The sequence below is a fragment of the Dendrobates tinctorius genome, unplaced genomic scaffold (assembly GCF_039654945.1).
Source record: "Dendrobates tinctorius isolate UK_male_01 unplaced genomic scaffold, ASM3965494v1 ptg000293l, whole genome shotgun sequence".
Lineage (NCBI taxonomy): Eukaryota > Metazoa > Chordata > Amphibia > Anura > Dendrobatidae > Dendrobates > Dendrobates tinctorius.
The window spans coordinates 27,297,677-27,319,737 of record NW_027361960.1 but is presented as its reverse complement, the minus strand read 5'-3'; the positions used below and the strand labels follow the sequence as shown (position 1 = coordinate 27,319,737).

The 22,061-nt window shown below is 44.3% G+C and overlaps 1 long non-coding RNA gene across 2 annotated transcripts; it reads right to left on the bottom strand.

Annotated features, from left to right (window-relative positions):
- Positions 1 to 5,494: 5,494 nt before the first annotated feature.
- On the bottom strand, positions 5,495 to 20,114 carry LOC141072961 (uncharacterized). Of its 2 annotated transcripts, XR_012226913.1 has the most exons (4): positions 18,262 to 20,114; positions 9,216 to 9,982; positions 8,963 to 9,115; positions 5,495 to 6,761 (listed from the first exon to the last, which is right to left on the bottom strand). It is a non-coding gene; the product is annotated as an uncharacterized lncRNA (long non-coding RNA). The 2 variants fall into 2 exon arrangements; XR_012226914.1 differs by lacking the exon at positions 9,216 to 9,982 and having other exon boundaries at positions 18,262 to 20,099.
- Positions 20,115 to 22,061: the final 1,947 nt, after the last annotated feature.

Below are 22,061 nucleotides of genomic sequence, written 5' to 3'. Positions count from 1 at the left end.
TCCGTTATGCCTGTCATGCACGCCATGTCTGTTATGCCGCATGACTCCTGGAGCGGTGTGCACGTGCACTGAATTCTCATGCCTTTATGTCTCGTGCTGCAAGATGCCTGGAGCAGTGTGCACACGCGCCTTACCTCATGGCTGCACGCCGTTGCTAGGTAACCATCCGTCTCTGCTCTGATTCTGCAATCCTTTGTATTCCTGGAGCCCTGATCATGTGACCTTTCCTATGTTCCAACGCTGTCTGATTCTGCAATCCTCTATGTATTCCTGGACCCCCTGATCATGTGACCTTTGCTATGTTCCAGCACTGTCTGATTCTGCAATCCTCTATGTATTCCTGGAGCCCTGATCATGTGACCTTCTCTATGGTTCTGCCCAGTCTGATCTAGCTACGCGCTCTATGATCCTGGAGGTTCTGAACTGGAAGTCCTTCCCCGATCCTCACCCGGAAGTGCAGGTGCTATGGTGCTATATCAGACCGCCCCTTCCTATGGTCGTGGCCTGAGTATTGTGTTGCTTCCCTGCATGGCTGCATGGTCTGCTCGGTCGCTCTCTGTATTCTGTGCCCCTGCACTCTGCCCTATAGTGCGTCTCTCCACATGCTCTGTGCTTGTACTCTGCCTCTTGTCCTGTGCCTTGTCTTGTGTTTGTCCTTTGTGCCATGTTTTGTCCTTGCTGTGCTTTGCCTTGTGGTCCTTCCTATGTTCTCTGTCTTTGCTTGTTCTTCCTTGCTCTTACCTATGGTGCTCTGTTGTGCCTCCTGGCACACGCACCACTCCTCTCTTACCTATGGTGCTCTTTAGTGCCTCCTGGCACATGCACCATTCCTCTCCTTTTACTTATGGTGCTCTGTTGTGCCTCCTGGCACACACACCATTCCTCCTCTCTTACCTTTTGTGCTCTCTGGCACATTCCGGGGCTAGTCTCAAGGTCTACCCCTTGACCAGGCTCTGGGCTTCGGCCTACGCTCCGCTGCTAGCTCTTTCCGCTCTGACCTGAGTCTGTGTTTCTGCCTACGTTCTGCTCCTTGCCCTGTACCTTGTCTTACCTTTTTTCTCAACTTGCCTTGCCCTGTTTCTTGCCTTGCCTTGCCTTGTTTCTTCGTGTGCCCTTTGCATGCGCCCGGCCTTCCTAGCCTCCTGCTTGTGCCTCAGCCGTGCCTGCCCTAGCCGTGCCCACCTGCTTGTGCCTCAGCCGTGCTCGTCGGTCAGTGACAGCTGTGTCGCCTGCTATGCCCCAGTCGGGTTCGCTGGAGTCTTACCCACCTGTTTGTGCTGCAGCCCTTCCAGCTAGCCAGTGCCCCAGCTGTGCTCTCTGTGCTTCCTTGCACTCACGCTGTCTCTGCACTGTGCTCTCCATGCTTCTCTTAGCATGCACAGGCCCTTGCCTGCCCCATGGCATACTTCCCCGTGCTTCTGTAAAAGTACGCGCAGGTCTTGCCATGTATCCTGTCGTGCCCTCTCGCACGCACAGGTCCTAGCCTGTACTATGTCCCTGGCGTGCCCTCTGCACGCGCAGGACTTTGCTTTTAACCCTGACCCTGGCGTGTCTCTCTGCATGCGCAGGACTCTGCCTTGAACCCTGACCCTGGCGTGTCTCTCTGCACGTGCAGGACTCTGCCTTGAACCCGGACCCTGGCGTGCCTCTCTGCACGCGCAGGACTTTGCCTTGAACCCTGACCCTGGCGTGTCTCTTTGCACGCGCAGGACTCTGCCTTGAACTCTGACCCTGGCGTGCCCCTCTGCCAGCTCAGGACTCTGCCTTACACCTTGCTTTGAACCCTGGCGTGTCCCCTACACACGCACCCTGCCTTGCACCTTGCCCTGGACCCTGGTGTGCCCCTAGCACGCACCCTGCCTGGAATCCTGCCTTGGACCTCGGCGTGTTCCCTGACATGCACCATGCCTGGATATCTGTCATGCCTCCTTGCCTGTACCCTGGCTTGCTGGATGCCTGGATCCTGCCGATCGCCATCAGAGCTCCAGAACCTGATGACCCTGTCGATCGTTGCCTGCTGTCCGGAGTCTGATACCATCATGTCCTTGCCGGTAACCAGGCTTGCCTCCTGGCATGTACCATGCCATGGACCTTGGCGTGCCTTGCACGCACCATGCCGTGTTTGCTTGTTATCACGTTTTGCACTGAATGTTATCCTGAACTTGTCTTAATGAAGATACCTTGAACTTACGTCTTGTCTTGTCTTGCTTCCTGCCCGTCATCTTCGTCAGACACTCGTACCTAGTGTCTACTTGAGCCGGCTGTCTGGTGCCAGCAGTCGTGGTGGCTCACCCCCTTGGTCTTGACCCTGACACTCCCTGTATAGGGGGTGGTTCCTCACAAGGTCAGTTCGCCCTAGGTGGGTGGGTGCCACGACCCAGAGGGTCCACTCTAATGAAAAAGTTGACTCAGCGTAAGCTGACCTCGTCACAATTAGGAAATCATACTATGTGGGGTTATGGAGCCATCATATTGTGTGTGTGGAGCCTGTGAGACCATCTTTTTATGTGGGGTGCTATAGTGCATCATACTTTGTATGCGTTTTATGAGGCCATCATACGATGTGTAGGTGAAGGAATGTGGGGACATCATACTATGTGAGGGAATGTTTTGTGTCATCATACTCTATAGGGGTCATGAAAGAGGTGTCATAGTAAGCGATAACATTAAGGATCCTCAATAGCAGCAAAAAAACTCTAAGTGCTGCAATATAATTCCCTCTCCATTTCAAGTTGGGAGGTGTGCTCTTCTGTGACCTCACCTCTTTGCCAACAAAGGAGTTTTGCTATTGTGTTATTGTGCCCTGTGGTTTCTATGTACGCATTACCTCGGGGGCTGTATTACAATAAAGATGCACTGAAGGTCATTATTATATGGAGTCTCAATGGGACGGGGAATTATTATAAGGTAAGGAGCATCACTGAGGGATCTTTATTTTTAAAGGGGAAATACTGTACATTATTATTATAAGAAAGTAGAGGGAGCAGTTTTCAGTATAAGGAGGTGCATGGTCATTATTATAAGGGTTCGAGGAGGATTATCATTAAAGGAGGAAGAGGGGGACATTATTTCTGTATATTGCTGTACAACTGTAACTGGAGCATTGTTACCATAATTAAGTGCAAAGAAAGTATTATTATAATGTAGGGGCACAGAGCGAAGAATATTTAGAATTGAGAGTCCTCAGTGATACCTTTTAATGGCTAACTGAGAAGATGGTAACAAATTGCAAGCTTTCGAGACTACTCAGGTCTCTTCATCAGGCATAGACTAATACAACATCTGAAGAATCACATATTTATACACAAGACAGCACAGAAATAATGCAATAGAAAAGACAAGTGATGTGAAGCAGAATTGTCATCATGGGAGAGGGTTAAACATAAATATTGGAGCAGTTCATAGATAAGGACCGTGAAAGTTTTATTGCCCTCTGATGAGGTCTGATTCTGTGTTGTGATGACCTCAGAAGGTCTGAAGAACAAATTCCTTAATTGATGTAAAAAGACATAAATCCATGCGACACATTCATTCCTGCACTGAATGTGTCGAAAGTTTTCATAAATTTGTACTCCGAGATTCTTCCGTCTCTCTGAGACTTGAAGTTACCTTTTAATACAAGTAATTTAATGTCCATCATGCTATGACCGGGGATACAAAAATGTTTTGCCACAGGTAGATCCATTCTTTTTTCTCTTATTGTGTGACGATGTGAATTCATCCTTGTTCTAAGCTTTTGCCCAGTCTCCCCCACATACAGACCCCAAGTTGGACATTTAGTACAAATAATTAAGTACACCACATTAGATGTAATGCAGCTGAAAGTACCTGGGATCTTGTAGTCCTGATGCGAGTTGGGGATCTTTATCTTGTCTGTGGCCATTATAAATGGACAGGTTTTAAATTAAAATGGACAGGGAGCTTCTGACAATTATGCTTCTTAAATTTGGGGGCTGCCTAAAACACAGCAGTGGGGGGTCTGGAAATATGGATTATAATCGGACATCTTTTTGCAGTAAAAGTTGTAATTTCCGTGCAGCTCCCCTTAGCACCTCCATATTTGGATTGTAGGTGACCACTAGAGGCACCTGGTTATTTTCTTCTTTAGCTTTGGAATGTAGCAGGTGATTCCTTGACAATCTGGTGGCTCTTGTAATTTGGTTTTCATTTGTTCTTAGATGGTAGCCCTGATTCAAAAAGGTCTTTCTGAGGCGACCAAGGTGTTTGTCTCTATCCATGGGGTTGGAACATATATGATTGTATCTGATGGCTTGGCTGTAGACAATAGAGTTTTTTATGTGTTTTGGATGGAAACTGTCCCATTTAAGCTATGTTGGACGGTCGATAGGAATGTACAAAAACTACCTACAGTAAGTGTGAAATTCTCCATGTAACAGATGTTTTATTGGCTTAATGGTATATTGTACTGACCAGTCATAAATAGGAATGTATGAGATTATACCTGCAAAATTCTACTGTTATGTTGTAGTTCATCTCTATGTTCTGCTGCTGTGATACTAAAATTTCCCTCTGGATCAATAATGTGTATCATATAGCAAGAGAATTTGACATGCTGTGTATTTGAAACACGCACTGCACGTGAGTTTACAATGAGTAAAAAGAAAGCACAGTGGGCATGAGATTTCTATAAATGTCATCCACTTTGCTGGATTTGTAAGACGCTGCGTTTTTGACACAGCAAAAATATGCAGCATCAAAATTGCACCAAAGGTCATTGTGCTAACGTAGCCTAATCTTTAACTGACAATGAACTACAGTTCTGAAAGCCATGAATGTTAAATATAGAGTATGATAAATCTACAAACTGGGGCTAGTTGCCAGATGAAATTGGACAGAACCCATAAGCCAGATGGAGTTTATTTATTTATAGGTATACTAAGAAACCTTTTTCCCCCTTCTTACGTCTTTGAAATATTTCACACTTATTATGGTCACAGATGACAATATTGTTATTTGGGAAGTAAGGATGCTGTCAATAAAATGAAATGTAACAGAACCCCAAATTCCTTTTAAAACTAAGTCACTAGATCAACCTAGAACAGGTCCATGATTACTATATTTCCTAATAAGTTTTACCTGGTTTTTTTTTTGCATTTTTTTCATTTAAATTAACTGTTGATAATGTATTAACATGCAAATGTCCGAGTTCAGATGGCCATTAGCAATGAGCGAACTTGCTCAGATATCGTGGTATGGTATCTGAGCATGCTCTGGTGTTATCTGAGTATTTGGGCGTTTTTAAATAATATGTTCAATTCCCCACACCTGCATGATTCGCCGCTATTAGACAACCGCAACACATGTGCAGGATTGGTTTAACACAATCCAACATTATTAAGAACCTCAATATATTTCCACATCAGGAAAAAAGTTAAAAAAACATGGTAGTAGGACAACTCCCAATGAGCAACATATACCTATATAGAAAACTGGAGTATAACATCCAAGGTAAAAAATTCCAAAAGAGCAAAAATATAATGAAAAAAGTATGAACTTTATTGATACAAAAAATGAATAAAAAGTTTTTTAGTTCACGTATATAATACAACAATATAATCAGGTATCAGATAAGACACAATACAGGAAAAGACAACAGCATATGTGAGATGCAATGGTCTATACCAAAATATACAACCAAAGAACCCTATAATAGTCAGACAGCCGCCAAGGGTTACATCACAGTAATGTGCTGTCACAAGGGCTAATGGAGAAAAGGGTCCCTCACACAGCCCATAGGCAATTATACATCAACCCAGAGTAAAGTGCTGAAGTGCTATAGTGCAAATAAAGTTATATGGGGGGAGGGTACCCACATAAACCATGCTTACCCATGTGGGACATGTCTGCTGTGTGTCAAATCCTAAACCCCAACGCACGTTTCGCACAGGGCTTCACAGGGGGCTTGTGTGGTACTGCTTCATGGTAGGGGTTTAAATCTACAAGGCACAGCTGATAATGATTGTCACCGCTGCTTGCCAGGGCGCATGGGAGGCGGGTCCCAGTCACCGGCGCGTCACGTCCGGCTGTCAGAGCCTGCGGGAGGGACAAGGAGAATCGCTGTTCTCCTGACGTCACTGTCCCGCCCCAGGCTCACATGACGCCTTTCGGAACGCCCATGCGACAGGTAACTACCGCGCATGCGCTCAACGCAGCGGCCATCTTAACTGCTGGCCAAAGGAAGGGAAAGGTAAACATGTAAACAAAAAAGGAATGTGTAGGTATATGATGCGATCACCATATCGGAAGGTCTATATAAAATCCACTAAAGCATAATATTATGGTAATTAGATTAAAAAACTCCCCTACTAATTATCTCTACAAAATGCCTATATTCACACATAATACAATTATCACTTTCAGACCAAGATGAGGGGAATAACAAGCAGATCTAAAAAATACAATCATGCGGGTGGTCATCACAAACACATGACAATATGAGATATACATCATTTCCATCCCACTTAGAATACTGTGCCAAGCAGTTATAATGCAGACATTATTCAAACAATGATAATCCAAATATATCTATATGACAAGAGCAACACACAAACAGGATGGTCATTCCGGAATTGAAGTTGCTCCAGTCATCCATATGGGAGATGGAAATCCATGCCTCATCATGGAAAATGATTCAAAAATAATACTCCATCTCGCATTCCTTAGGATTTCAGACGAAATGTGCCCAAATTGTAGATGCTGACCCGGCGATATACGACTGAACATATCAAACTAATTATGCACTAAAAAATGATAAAAACAAAGTGAATTAAAAAAACAATATTAACAGCCAAAAATACAGGGCCTGAAGGACAGCCAGAATGAACTATTTAGACAGAACGAGCCATACATACAACATATGGTGGAGCTAGAGAAAAGGGGCAAAGGAAAGTTTTTCATTGAGTCCATGAGGGGCCATGGAACCCAAAGTGACTATCCAGCGGCACTCAAGCTGGGCCAGGGATCTTCTGGAGTCTCCACCCCTGATGCCAGAGTGTACTCTGTCAATGCCCCTGACCTTAAGCACCCGGGGTCACAATTGTGGACCTGCTTGAAATGCCGCGGGATAGTCTTGAGAATGGTAATATCAGTGATCTCGCTAGCTGCCCTAATATCCCTTACATGCTCTCTCACTCTGGTGCGAAGCTCTCTAGAGCTTAGGCCAACATAAATCAAATTGCATGTGCATACCGCATAATAAACCACAAGGGTGGTACTGCAAGAAATATAGCTTGTGATGCGGTACTCTTTGCTCCCATCAGCCGTCATAAAGGTCGTCGCTCTGCTAATATTTTGGCAGGCAATGCATGAACCACAGGGAAAACAGCCCCACCTCTGAGGCTTCGCACCAAAGGGATTAGTAGGTTTGACCACATAATGTCTTCGTACAAGTAAATCTTTAAGATTTTTCCCTCTCCTTGCCGTAAGAAGGGGTCTATCAGGTAAGATTCCCTTTAATGTATTGTCCATTTTGAGCACAGACCAGTGCTTATCCATAATTTCTCTAATCCTATTCCACTGATTGTTATATGTCATAATACATCTCAATGGTTGTTCTCTGGAGGCTTTAGTATGCTGTTTGACATAGAGAAGTTGTTGGTGCGGAGTTCTCCTGGCTCGAGAATAGCCTGATCTGATGTTCCTCCTACTGTATCCACGATCCTGGAACAGCTGGGTAAGGTCATGGGCCTGAACCTCAAAGGAATCATCCGTGGAACAAATTTGCTTCATTCTTAAAAATTGGCCCACAGGAATGGCTTTGATCTTTGAAAGAGTCTGTGCAGATGAAGCATGGAGTAAAGAATTAACTGATGTTTCCTTACGGAAAACATCAGTTTGGATTGTGCCATCCGCACACAACATAATCTTAATATCTAAGAAGTCGATTTCACTCGTTGCCACCCTGTGGGTCAATTTGATATTACGATTATTTTGGTTCAGATCCTGGATGAACTCAAGGAGGCCAGACTCAGAACCCTGCCAAATAATAAAAACGTCATCAATATAACGATACCAGCACTGCACATGGGACGCGGCACACGCACCATCCCCGAAAATCTCACGCTCCCACAAACCCAAAAAAAATTAGCGTAAGATGGCATGCAAGCCGCGCCCATTGCAGTGCCGCGACGCTGTAAATAAAATTTATCCTTAAAGGTAAGGTAATTATGAGTTAAAATGAACTCAATTAGTTCCAGGACCAAGGACCGCAGTGCTGGATCCAGGTTACTCATGCCAAGGAAGAACTCAGCAGCCTCCAACCCATCTCTCTGTTCAATGCTCGTGTAGAGCGACTCGACATCAACCGTCGCAAACAGCAGACCAGGTTCAAGGGGAAGCCCATCCAGTTTTCTCAGAACATCCGTAGTGTCCCTGACATGGGAGGGCAACATCTCCACCAATGGGTGAAGATGATATTCAATAAATTTGCAGATGGGATCACAAAGCCCTCCCATGCCAGAGACAATAGGACGCCCCGGGGCATCAACTGGATCCTTATGTACCTTTGGTAAGAGATAGAATGTGGGGATTACTGGGGTTTTCACCATAAGGCCATCAAAGATCTTTTTTGGAATAATACCTAAATTAAGGGCCCTATCTAAGATCTCATAAATCACCCTAGAGAACTCATGAGTAGGATTTTGTGGAAGGACTGAATAGGATTCACGATCTTTTAACTGAAGAAAAGCCTCCTTTTCATACTTGAATGTTGGCCAGATGACCACATTCCCCCCTTTATCTGCTGCCTTGATGACAACATCATTCAGAGATTGCAATTCCTTAATAGCAAGCCTCTGTGCCCTCGTCAAGTTGTCACCCTTATGTGTCTTTTTCAATAGTTTAATTTCATCCACAACAAGTTTATTAAAAATTTCAATTGACAGACATAGAGAGAAAGGAGGGAATGTGGTAGATCTTGGCACAACAGAAGTAGGACAAATACCTGAAGCACTAGATGACCCTTCTTGTTCTAATTCCTCCAATATACAGAGGGCTTCCTGTTCGGCCAATGAATTCAAACCAGCTCTGTCTGCTGATTTCATATGAAGTTTTCGTAATAAAACCTTTCTAAGAAAAAGTTGTATGTCCTTCATGGCTGAAAAAAAGTTAAAATCATTAGTAGGGACAAAATTCAGACCAAGGCTCAAAACCTCAAGTTGATTTTTAGTTAAAGAACGGGTGGAAAGATTAATTACCTCTAAGGCATTCTTGGTTTTGGATTTTTTCTCCAATGACTAGGGTGGGGTCATCTTTCTTTTGTTAGAGGATTTACCCTTAAAGGGTCCATGTCTCCCTCTACCAAATCGTTCTTTATAAACATTATTGAGATGGCCACTGCTTTGTGGTTCCTCATCCATTGATGAGGCCGAAGAGAAGGAATTACGGTGGATCTTGGACACATTTAAAGCCAGACCTTGTTTTTATTTCCACCGATATACCTGATTATTTTTGTAATCCAATTGATCACGCTGATATTTCTTCGTTTTTGAAGCCACTATCTCCTTTTCCCATTTTGAGAAGTCACTTTCAAGCTCCTTTTGTAACTGTGAAAATGCTTCCAGGGAAATTTTAGTGCTCAACGAATCCTGTATATTGTTAATCTCTAATTCCACTTCCTGCGGGGATACCGTATTGGATTTAATAAGTAGTCCCATATATCCCTGTGAACACCCAGAAGAGAGATCCTCCCATTGTTTTTTAAGAGTTTCATCTTCAATGGTGAAGGAAGGGAAAACTTGGACCCGAAGGCCTCTTGGGATTAAACCCTTAGCCAGATATCGTTCCAAAAATGCCTTATTCCACCAGAGGCGTGTTTTTTTGTTACATAGGTATTTAAGCCTGGACTCTGATTCATCCGTTTCTCTTGTATTTAAAACCACACTAGTGTCATCACTGAACACCTGATCCAGTTTAGAAAGCCACGTCTTTTCACGTGCTTTATGATCCATGTTGTTATAGGAAGCTGTGAATATACACAGAAAAGCAATCAGTTTAACACAATCCAACATTATTAAGAACCTCAATATATTTCCACATCAGGAAAAAAGTTAAAAAAACATGGTATTAGGACAACTCCCAATGAGCAATATATACCTATATAGAAAACTGGAGTATAACATCCAAGGTAAAAAATTCCAAAAGAGCAAAAATATAATGAAAAAAGTATGAACTTTATTGATACAAAAAATGAATAAAAAGTTTTTTTAGTTCACGTATATAATACAACAATATAATCAGGTATCAGATAAGACACAATACAGGAAAAGACAACAGCATATGTGAGATGCAATGGTCTATACCAAAATATACAACCAAAGAACCCCATAATAGTCAGACAGCCGCCAAGGGTTACGTCACAGTAATGTGCTGTCACAAGGGCTAATCTAGAAAAGGGTCCCTCACACAGCCCATAGGCAATTATACATCAACCCAGAGTAAAGTGCTGAAGTGCTATAGTGCAAATAAAGTTATATGGGGGGAGGGTACCCACATAAACCATGCTTACCCATGTGGGACATGTCTGCTGTGTGTCAAATCCTAAGCCCCAATGCATGTTTCGCACTGGGCTTCGTCGGGGGCTTGTGTGGTACTGCTTCACGGTCGGGGTTTAAATCTACAAGGCACAGCTGATAATGATTGTCACCGCTGCTTGCCAGGGCGCATGGGAGGCGGGTCCCAGTCACCGGCGCGTCATGTCCGGCTGTCAGAGCCTGCGGGAGGGACAAGGAGAATAGCCGTTCTCCTGACGTCACTGTCCCGCCCCAGGCTCACATGACGCCTTTCAGAATGCCCATACGACAGGGAACTACCGCGCATGTGCTCAACGCAGCGGCCATCTTAACTGCTGGCCAAAGGAAGGGAAAGGCAAACATGTAAACAAAAAAGGAATGTGTAGGTATATGATGCGATCACCATATCGGAAGGTCTATATAGAATCCACTAAAGCATAATAGTATGGTAATTAGAACAACCATTGAGATGTATTATGACATATAACAATCAGTGGAATAGGATTAGAGAAATTATGGATAAGCACTGGTCTGTGCTCAAAAAGGACAATACATTAAAGAGAATCTTACCTGATAGACCCCTTCTTACGGCAAGGAGAGGGAAAAATCTTAAAGATTTACTTGTACGAAGCCATTATGTGGTAAAACCTACTAATCCCTTTGGTGCGAAGCCTCAGAGGTGGGGCTGTTTTCCCTGTGGTTCATGCGTTGCCTGCCAAAATATTAGCAGAGCGACGACCTTTATGACGGCTGATGGGGGCAAAGAGTACCTCATCACAAGCTATATTTCTTGCAGTACCACCTTTGTGGTTTATTATGCGGTATGCACATGCAATTTGATTTACAGTCATTGCCAAAAGTATTGACACCCCTGCAATTCTGTCAGATAATATTCAGTTTCTTCCTGAAAATGATTGCAAACACAAATTCTTTGGTATTATTATCTTCATTTAATTTGTCTTAAATGAAAAAAACGCAAAAGAGAATGAAGCAAAAAGCAAAACATTGATCATTTCACACAAAACTCCAAAAATGGGCCGGACAAAAGTATTGGCACCCTCAGCCTAATACTTGGTTGCACAACCTCTAGCCAAAATAACTGCGACCAACCGCTTCCGGTAACCATCAATGAGTTTCTTACAATGCTCTGCTGGAATTTTAGACCATTCTTCTTTGGCAAACTACTCCAGGTCCCTGATATTTGAAGGGTGCCTTCTCCAAACTGCCATTTTTAGATCTCTCCACAGGTGTTCTATGGGATTCAGGTCTGGACTCATTGCTGGCCACCTTAGAAGTCTCCAGTGCTTTCTCTCAAACCATTTTCTAGTGCTTTTTGAAGTGTGTTTTGGGTTATTGTCCTGCTGAAAGACCCATGACCTCTGAGGTAGACCCAGCTTTCTCACACTGGGCCCTAAATTATGCTGCAAAATTTGTAGGTATTCTTCTGACTTCATAATGCCATGCACACGGTCAAGCAGTCCAGTGCCAGAGGCAGCAAAGCAACCCCAAAACATCAGGGAACCTCCGCCATGTTTGACTGTAGGGACCATGTACTTTTCTTTGAATGCCTCTTCTCCAGTAAACTCTATGTTGATGCTTTTGCCCTAAAAGCTCTACTTTTGTCTCATCTGACCAAAGAACATTCTTCCAAAATGTTTTAGGCTTTTTCAGGTAAGTTTTGGCAAACTCCAGCCTGGCTTTTTTATGTCTCGGGGTAAGAAGTGGAGACTTCCTGGGTCTCCTACCATACAGTCCCTTTTCATTCAGATGCCGACGGATAGTACGGGTTGACACCATTGTACCCTCGGACTGCAGGGCAGCTTGAACTTGTTTGGATGTTAGTGGAGGTTCTTTATCCAACATCCGCACAATCTTGCGTTGAAATCTCTTGTCAATTTTTCTTTTCCGGCCACATCTAGGGAGGTTAGCCACAGTGCCATGGGCTTTAAACTTCTTGATGACACTGCGCACGGTAGACACAGGAACATTCAGGTCTTTGGAGATGGACTTGTAGCCTTGAGATTGCTCATGCTTCCTCACAATTTGGTTTCTCAAGTCCTCAGACAGTTCTTTGGTCTTCTTTATTTTCTCCATGCTCAATGTGGTACACACAAGGACACAGGACAGAGGTTGAGTCAACTTTAATCCATGTCTACTGGCTGCAAGTGTGATTTAGTTATTACCAACACCTGTTAGGTGCCACAGGTAAGTTATAGGTGCTGTTAATTACACAAATTAGAGATGCATCACATGATTTTTCGAACAGTGCCAATACTTTTGTCCACCCTCTTTGTTATGTTTGGTGTGGAATTATATCCAATTTGGCTTTAGGACAATTCTTGTTGTGTTTTTTCATTTAAGACAAATTAAATGAAGATAATAATACCAAAGAATTTGTGTTTGCAATCATTTTCAGGAAGAAACTGAGTATTATCTGACAGAATTGCAGGGGTGTCAATACTTTTGGCCATGACTGTATGTTGGCCTAAGCTCTAGAGAGCTTCGCACCAGAGTGAGAGAGCATGTAAGGGATATTAGGGCAGCTAGGGAGATCACTGATATTACCATTCTCAAGACTATCCCGCGGCATTTCAAGCAGGTCCACAATTGTGACACCGGGCGCTCAAGGTCAGGGGCATTGACAGAGTACACTCTGGCATCAGGGGTGGAGACTCCAGAAGATCCCTGGCCCAGCTTGAGTGCCGCTGGATAGTCACTTTGGGTTCCATGGCCCCTCATGGACTCAATGAAAAACTTTCCTTTGCCCCTTTTCTCTAGCTCCACCATATGTTGTATGTATGGCTCGTTCTGTCTAAATAGTTCATTCTGGCTGTCCTTCAGGCTCTGTATTTTTGGTTGTTAATATTGTTTTTTTAATTCACTTTGTTTTTATCATTTTTTAGTGCATAATTAGTTTGATATGTTCAGACGTTTATCACGGGGTCAACATCTACAATTTGGGCACATTTCATCTGAAATCCTAAGGAATACGAGATGGAGTATTATTTTTGAATCCTTTTTCATGATGAGGCGTGGATTTCCATCTCCCATATGGATGACTGGAGCAACTTCAATTCCGGAATGATCATCCTGTTTGTGTGTTGCTCTTGTCATATAGATATATTTGGATTATCATTGTTTGAATAATGTTTGTATTATAACTGCTTGGCACAGTATTCTAAGTGTGATGGAAATGATGTAATAATAATAATAATCTTTATTTATATAGCGCCAACATATTCCGCAGCGCTTTACAGTTTAACAGTTTCAAAACACAAGTCATAAGTAACAACGCTCACAATACAATAATTAAAGCAAAATAAGACGAAATAAGACGACCCTGCTCATGAGAGCGTACAATCTACAATGAGGTGAGGGAGATACAGAGTACAGGTGTGTATTTACAATGGTGTATTTACAATGAAGGTCCAGCCATCTTGCGGGAGTGAAGGATGGATGGAGATAGTGAATGGGCTACACACGCACACTTACACAGAGAATGACTTTGTTTAGTGAATGTGATAAGCCGCTCTGAACAGGTGTGTTTTGAGGGAGCGCCTAAAACTATGCAAATTGTGGATAGTCCTGATTTCTTGGGGTAGAGCATTCCAGAGGATAGGAGCAGCACGGGAGAAGTCTTGGAGTCGGGAGTGGGAGGTACAGATTAGTGCAGAGGTTAGTCGAAAGTCGTTTGCAGAGCGCAGCGATCGGCTAGGCCAATAGACAGAAATGAGAGAAGAGATGTAAGGGGGTGCCGCACTGTGGAGAGCTTTGTGGGTGAGAACAAGTACTTTGAATTGGATCCTATAATGAATGGGCAGCCAATGTAAGGACTGGCGAAGAGTGGACGCGTCCGAGTACCGATTACCCAGATGGACGATCCTGGCTGCTGCATTGAGTATGGACTGGAGAGGGGATAGTCGAGTGACGGGGAGGCCAATTAATAGAGCGTTGCAGTAATCCAGGCGAGAGTGGATCAATGCAAAAGTGAGGGTTTTTGTTGTTTCCATAGTGAGAAAAGGGCGGATTCTAGAGATGTTCTTTAGGTGTAAGCGGCAAGAGCGGGCAAGGGATTGTATATGGGATGTAAAGGAGAGATTGGTGTCAAACATAACACCCAGACAGCGCACCTGCTGCCGGGGTGTTATTGTGGTACCACCCACGGAGAGGGAAATGTCAGATTTAGGGAGGCTAGTAGACGGCGGGAGCAGAAGAAGTTCAGTTTTGGAGAGGTTGAGTTTCAGATAGAGAGCGGACATGATATTGGAGACTGCGGACAGACAGTCACTGGCGTTCTGTAGTACAGCGGGGGTAAGGTCGGGGGAAGACGTGTATAGTTGTGTGTCATCAGCATAAAGATGGTACTGAAAGCCAAATCTGCTGATGGTCTGTCCAATTGGGGCCGTGTAGAGAGAGAAAAGAAGGGGGCCAAGGACTGAGCCCTGAGGTACCCCGACAGCAAGAGGAAGAGGAGATGACGTGGAGCCAGAGAACAAAACACTGAAGGAGCGGTCAGAGAGATAGGAAGAGAACCAGGAGAGTGCAGTGTCCTTAATGCCTAGTGACTGGAGCCTAGAGAGTAGGAGATGGTGGTCAACAGTATCGAAAGCTGCAGATAGGTCAAGAAGAATGAGCAGAGAGTGGTCATCGTTACGTTTTGCTGTCAGAAGGTCATTGGTCACTTTGATGAGTGCAGTTTCAGTCGAATGTAGGGGGCGGAAGCCGGACTGTGAAGGGTCTAGAAGGGAGTGAATGGAGAGGTAACGGGTAAGGCGGGAGTAAACTAGGCGTTCCAAAAGTTTAGAGATGAAGGGGAGATTGGAGGCTGGTCTGTAGTTGTTTGTGCAGGATGGGTCGAGAGCAGGTTTCTTTAGTAGTGGAGTAACGATGGCGTGTTTGAAGGAGGATGGGAAAATGCCCGAGGAGAGGGAGAGATTAAAGATTGTAGTTAGGTGGGTTGTGACGACTGGAGAGAGAGACTGGAGGAGATGTGAGGGAATGGGGTCGGTAGTGCATGTAGTCGGACGAGAAGAAGAGAGGAGTCTGGAGACTTCTTCTTCTGTTATGGGATCAAATGTGGAGAGTGAGCCAGGGGAGATGTAGGAAGGGATGGGAGTCACAGCACTTGGTGGTTGGGAGCAGATTTCTTGACGGATATTATCTATTTTTTCTGTAAAGTGGGAGGCCAGGTCATCAGCACAAATGTCTGTGATAGGGGCTTGTGCTTTTGGCCTGAGGAGGGAGTGAAAAGTGTCAAAAAGTTTCTTGGGGTTGTTGGCTAGTGAGGAGATCAGGGTGGTGAAGTAGGTCTGTTTGGCAAGGTGAAGGGCAGCGTTATAGGTTCTTAACATAAATTTGAAGTGGATGAAGTCTTCTGGTGTGCGGGTTTTTCTCCATAGGCGTTCAGCACTCCTGGAGCATCGCTGGAGAAGTTGATGTATATCTCATATTGTCATGTGTTTGTGATGACCACCCGCATGATTGTATTTTTTAGATCTGCTTGTTATTCCCCTCATCTCGGTCCGAAAGTGATAATTGTATTAAGTGTGAATATAGGCATTTTGTAGAGAAAATTAGTAGGGGAGTTTTTTAATCTAATTACCATACTATTATGCTTTAGTGGATTCTATATAGACCTTCCGGTATGGTGATCGCATCATATACCTACACATTCCTTTTTTGCTTACATGTTTGCCTTTCCCTTCGTTTGGCCAGCAGTTATGATGGCCGCTGCGTTGAGCGCATGCGCGGTAGTTCCCTGTCGTATGGGCGTTCCGAAAGGCGTCATGTGAGCCTGGGGCGGGACAGTGACGTCAGGAGAACAGCGATTCTCCTTGTCCCTCCCGCAGGCTCTGACAGCCGGACGTGACGCGCCGGTGACTGGGACCCGCCTCCCATGCGCCCTGGCAAGCAGCGGTGACAATCATTATCAGCTGTGCCTTGTAGATTTAAACCCCGACCGTGAAGCAGTACCACACAAACCCCCCAACGAAGCCCAGCGTGAAACGTGCGTTGGGGTTTAGGATTTGACACACAGCAGACATGTCCCACATGGGTAAGCATGGTTTATGTGGGTACCCTCCCCCCCATATAACTTTATTTGCACTATAGCACTTCAACACTTTACTCTGGGTTGATGTATAATTGCCTATGGGCTGTGTGAGGGACCCTTTTCTCCATTAGCCCTTGTGACAGCACATTACCGTGACGTAACCCTTGGCGGCTGTCTGACTATTATAGGGTTCTTTGGTTGTATATTTTGGTATAGACCATTGCATCTCACATATGCTGTTGTCTTTTCCTGTATTGTGTCTTATCTGATACCTGATTATATTGTTGTATTATATACGTGAACTAAAAAGCTTTTAATTCAGTTTTTGTATCAATAAAGTTCATACTTTTTTCATTATATTTTTGCTCTTTTGGAATTTTTTACCTTGGATGTTATACTCCAGTTTTCTATATAGGTATATACATGTGCAGGATTGCCTGTTTGTCAGGTAATCCCCCGCATCTGCCTTGTTATAGTTAGCAGTTTTGCCTGAATCATGGTTTTTGGGATTTTCTTGGAAACTTAGTTGTAAGCGCTCAACGGAGAGCACAGTATAAATGTGATCTCAGATTTTTGGGAGGCAAAATGAACAAATAAACAGCAGTGCCAAAATAGTTCTTATTTTTACCATGTAGTTGAAAAAATAGGGGCACCAATTTTATTACAAATTTTTCTTTTGGTGTATCTGATAAAACACAACTTCTTTCAGGATATTATTGAATGGTGAAAAGCTGTGCATGTGAATTCTTATTTCATTTATCATTTTTTGCGCAATATAAAGATAAGTGATAAGACAACTTTATTCTTTGGGTAAGTTCGATCGCTGGTCTCATACACTGCAATACTAGTGTATTGCAGTACTAGAGACCTGTTAGTTCTTCACTGACACAGCCTGTTAGACCCTGCTTATAGCAAGGTCTTACAGGCCACCATACCTGCGACTATGATCACAAGTGGGCGATAGTGTTAAAGGGGATGTTTTACCTCTCTTTTAACATCTAGATATCACTGTTGCAACTGACATTGGTATTTAAGGGGTAAATCCCAGTCACTCACAGAATCATCCAGGTGTTCTTTGGCAACCTTCAAATGGGCCTGCACATGTACCTCCTTGAGCAGGGGGACCATGCGGGCACTGCAGGATTTTAATCCTTTATGGCGTAATGTGTTGCCAATGGGTTTCTTGATGACTGTGGTCCCAGCAGCCTTGAGATCATTAACAAGTTCCTCCCATGTAGTTTTAGGCTGATATCTCACCTTCCTCATGATCAGGGATACCCCATGAGGTGAAATTTTGCATCATGCTCCGGATCGATGTCGATTGACAGTCATTTTGTATTTCTTTCATTTTCTTACTATTGCACCAACAGTTGTCTCCTTCTCACCCAGCGTCTTACTTATGGTTTTATAGCCCATTACAGCTTTGTCAAGAAAAAAGAGGGGGAGAAGCCAGCGCTGCTAGTGGTCAGAACGTAATACAAGAAGTGTGAAAACACACATAGGTTTCAATCTGTATTCAAAAATGAGACATTTAGCAAAAAATTGATCAATTGTTTGAGCTACCCCGCCACGTCAAGGCAGTCTCGTATGGGGAGTCCTACTCTACGTTTTTTATATTCGCTGTGCCATTACGGCCTCCTAAATGTATAAAAGCAAGACCTCATTACATGCACACTGTACCTCAAGCATTTCAGAATCGCTCCTATGGCACCAGAGAGGACAAGCGCAGATAAAGATTAGCCAGGTCCATGCAGACATTTCAGGTCCAACCTCCACACTGCCTGTCCAGCACCACATGATAAAGGACGATCCAGGCCCAGATACAGGTGCGTAATCAAATAAAGCCTAGGGCAGGGCAGGGCTGCCGTTTAATGTGAACAGCAGCCTAGATCAATCACTGAGAAAACAGAAAGAATGGCGTACATGACCCAGCGCGCACGGCTACAGTGGTGGTCAGCCACAAAACCAATATCAAGAAAAAAGAGGGGGAGAAGCCAGCGCTGCTAGTGGTCAGAACGTAATACAAGAAGTGTGAAAACACACATAGGTTTCAATCTGTATTCAAAAATGAGACATTTAGCAAAAAATTGATCAATTGTTTGAGCTACCCCGCCACGTCAAGGCAGTCTCGTATGGGGAGTCCTACTCTACGTTTTTTATATTCGCTGTGCCATTACGGCCTCCTAAATGTATAAAAGCAAGACCTCATTACATGCACACTGTACCTCAAGCATTTCAGAATCGCTCCTATGGCACCAGAGAGGACAAGCGCAGATAAAGATTAGCCAGGTCCATGCAGACATTTCAGGTCCAACCTCCACACTGCCTGTCCAGCACCACATGATAAAGGACGATCCAGGCCCAGATACAGGTGCGTAATCAAATAAAGCCTAGGGCAGGGCAGGGCTGCCGTTTAATGTGAACAGCAGCCTAGATCAATCACTGAGAAAACAGAAAGAATGGCGTACATGACCCAGCGCGCACGGCTACAGTGGTGGTCAGCCACAAAACCAATATCAAGAAAAAAGAGGGGGAGAAGCCAGCGCTGCTAGTGGTCAGAACGTAATACAAGAAGTGTGAAAACACACATAGGTTTCAATCTGTATTCGAAAATGAGACATTTAGCAAAAAATTGATCAATTGTTTGAGCTACCCCGCCACGTCAAGGCAGTCTCGTATGGGGAGTCCTACTCTACGTTTTTTATATTCGCTGTGCCATTACGGCCTCCTAAATGTATAAAAGCAAGACCTCATTACATGCACACTGTACCTCAAGCATTTCAGAATCGCTCCTATGGCACCAGAGAGGACAAGCGCAGATAAAGATTAGCCAGGTCCATGCAGACATTTCAGGTCCAACCTCCACACTGCCTGTCCAGCACCACATGATAAAGGACGATCCAGGCCCAGATACAGGTGCGTAATCAAATAAAGCCTAGGGCAGGGCAGGGCTGCCGTTTAATGTGAACAGCAGCCTAGATCAATCACTGAGAAAACAGAAAGAATGGCGTACATGACCCAGCGCGCACGGCTACAGTGGTGGTCAGCCACAAAACCAATATCAAGAAAAAAGAGGGGGAGAAGCCAGCGCTGCTAGTGGTCAGAACGTAATACAAGAAGTGTGAAAACACACATAGGTTTCAATCTGTATTCAAAAATGAGACATTTAGCAAAAAATTGATCAATTGTTTGAGCTACCCCGCCACGTCAAGGCAGTCTCGTATGGGGAGTCCTACTCTACGTTTTTTATATTCGCTGTGCCATTACGGCCTCCTAAATGTATAAAAGCAAGACCTCATTACATGCACACTGTACCTCAAGCATTTCAGAATCGCTCCTATGGCACCAGAGAGGACAAGCGCAGATAAAGATTAGCCAGGTCCATGCAGACATTTCAGGTCCAACCTCCACACTGCCTGTCCAGCACCACATGATAAAGGACGATCCAGGCCCAGATACAGGTGCGTAATCAAATAAAGCCTAGGGCAGGGCAGGGCTGCCGTTTAATGTGAACAGCAGCCTAGATCAATCACTGAGAAAACAGAAAGAATGGCGTACATGACCCAGCGCGCACGGCTATGTATTTCTTTCATTTTCTTACTATTGCACCAACAGTTGTCTCCTTCTCACCCAGCGTCTTACTTATGGTTTTATAGCCCATTACAGCTTTGTGCAGGTCTATGATCTTGTCCCTAATATCCTTAGAAAGTTCTTCGGTCTTGCCCATGTTGTAGAGGTTAGAGTCACAATGATTATTTGAGTCTGTGGACAGGAATCTTTTATAAAGGTGATTATGTAAGACAGCTGTCTTTAATGCAGGTAACCAGTTGATCGCGTCACCGGTGTTTTGGCATGACAACCAGAGTTCTCCTGGAGACCTCTATGGTTGTCAGTGCCAGAATGCTGTGAGTGCCACCCAGTGGTCGGCACTCATAACAAGTGAGCAATTCTACTACATAGAGGTGATCTGACCATCACCTCTTTGTAGCAGAACCGATCGGGTTGTTACATCTTCTAGTCTAGCATGGAGACTATTGAAGCATGCCAAAAGTAAAAAGAAAAGGTTTTTAAAACTATAAAAAACTATAAAAGTTCAAATCACCCCCCTTTCGCCCCATTCAAAATAAAACAATAAAAATAAAATCAAAACATACACATATTTGTTATCGCCTCGTTCAGAATCACCCGATCTATCAAAAAAAAGTTAACCTGATTGCTAAAAAAAAAGTAAAAAGTCAAAACGTCAGAATTACGCTTTTTTGGTCGCCACCACATTGCATTAAAATGCAATAACAGGCGATCAAAAGATCGTATCTGCACCAAAATGGTGTAATTAAAAACATCAGCTCAACACGCAAAAAAATAAGCCCTCATCCAACCCGAGATCACGAAAAATGGAGATGTTACGGGTATCAGAAAATGGCGTAATTTTTTTTTAACAAACTTTGGAATTTTTCACCACTTAGGTAAAAAAGAACTGTGAGGTAGCGCTGTCTTTCAAGCAGGTGATTCTCGCTTGGCAGCCAAATAATCACATCCGGCATGGGTTTTCCATAAAACAATCTCAGTCCGTGTGGTTTATTCAGGCATCATAAACCATAACCAGCAACATAAAGTTCATATTCACAGCATAGCATCCTGGACAGAGCTTCATTCTGTCCTCCCTTTGGTCACACAGGTTATACAATGTTCCATATGCAGGCTCTTCAGCCTCATAGTTATCTCACCCATGTCAGGGTTTCCTCATGGTTCCTTCACCATGCTGCAGATATCCATTCCCTTCTGGGAATCAACAGGCACACGCAGCCATTACACACATCCACTTCACATGCTGTTAGCCCGGAGACACATTTCCCACCGGGACCTTCACAACGGACCAACCAGGTCCCTGCATTCACCACATGTGACCTACCCTGGCCACCTTATATGGTCTGTAGCCACGCCCAAAGGGTCACATGGCTATGACCTCATCACAGGTCCTTGAACCATTCACACACTCTTTGCAATAGTGTTCTTAAACACACCCCCTGGGTGGGTTTGTAGGTAACTGGGCTCACCTGTCTCCCCAGCTACCTGGAGACTTCTCCCTGATACATTGAAACAGCGCCTCAGCAATATCACTGCTGATCAACACACACATAAGTCGCCATTTCAAGGCCACCCATCTTAAGATACATAACGGTCATTCAGGACTCTGCCATTCATCCTCCCTCCTCGGACATCCTCACAGCGCCCCCTAGCGGACACAGTGGTCACTACACCACATACCTCCCCCTCTGTTCAAACCTGTGGGGTTGAACACACAGCATAACCCCAGGATCTCGAGACCGGGCACTCACTACACCTTGCCCCCCAGGTCGAGAGAACCGTCTCCATCTGTCATACGTCCTCATTCCTACGTTAGGCCTCCCCCGCCCCCAGCGGTCATAAGCTCGGCCCTGATCTTTGGCCCTCCAGTCACAGCCTGTCTGCGTCTTCAG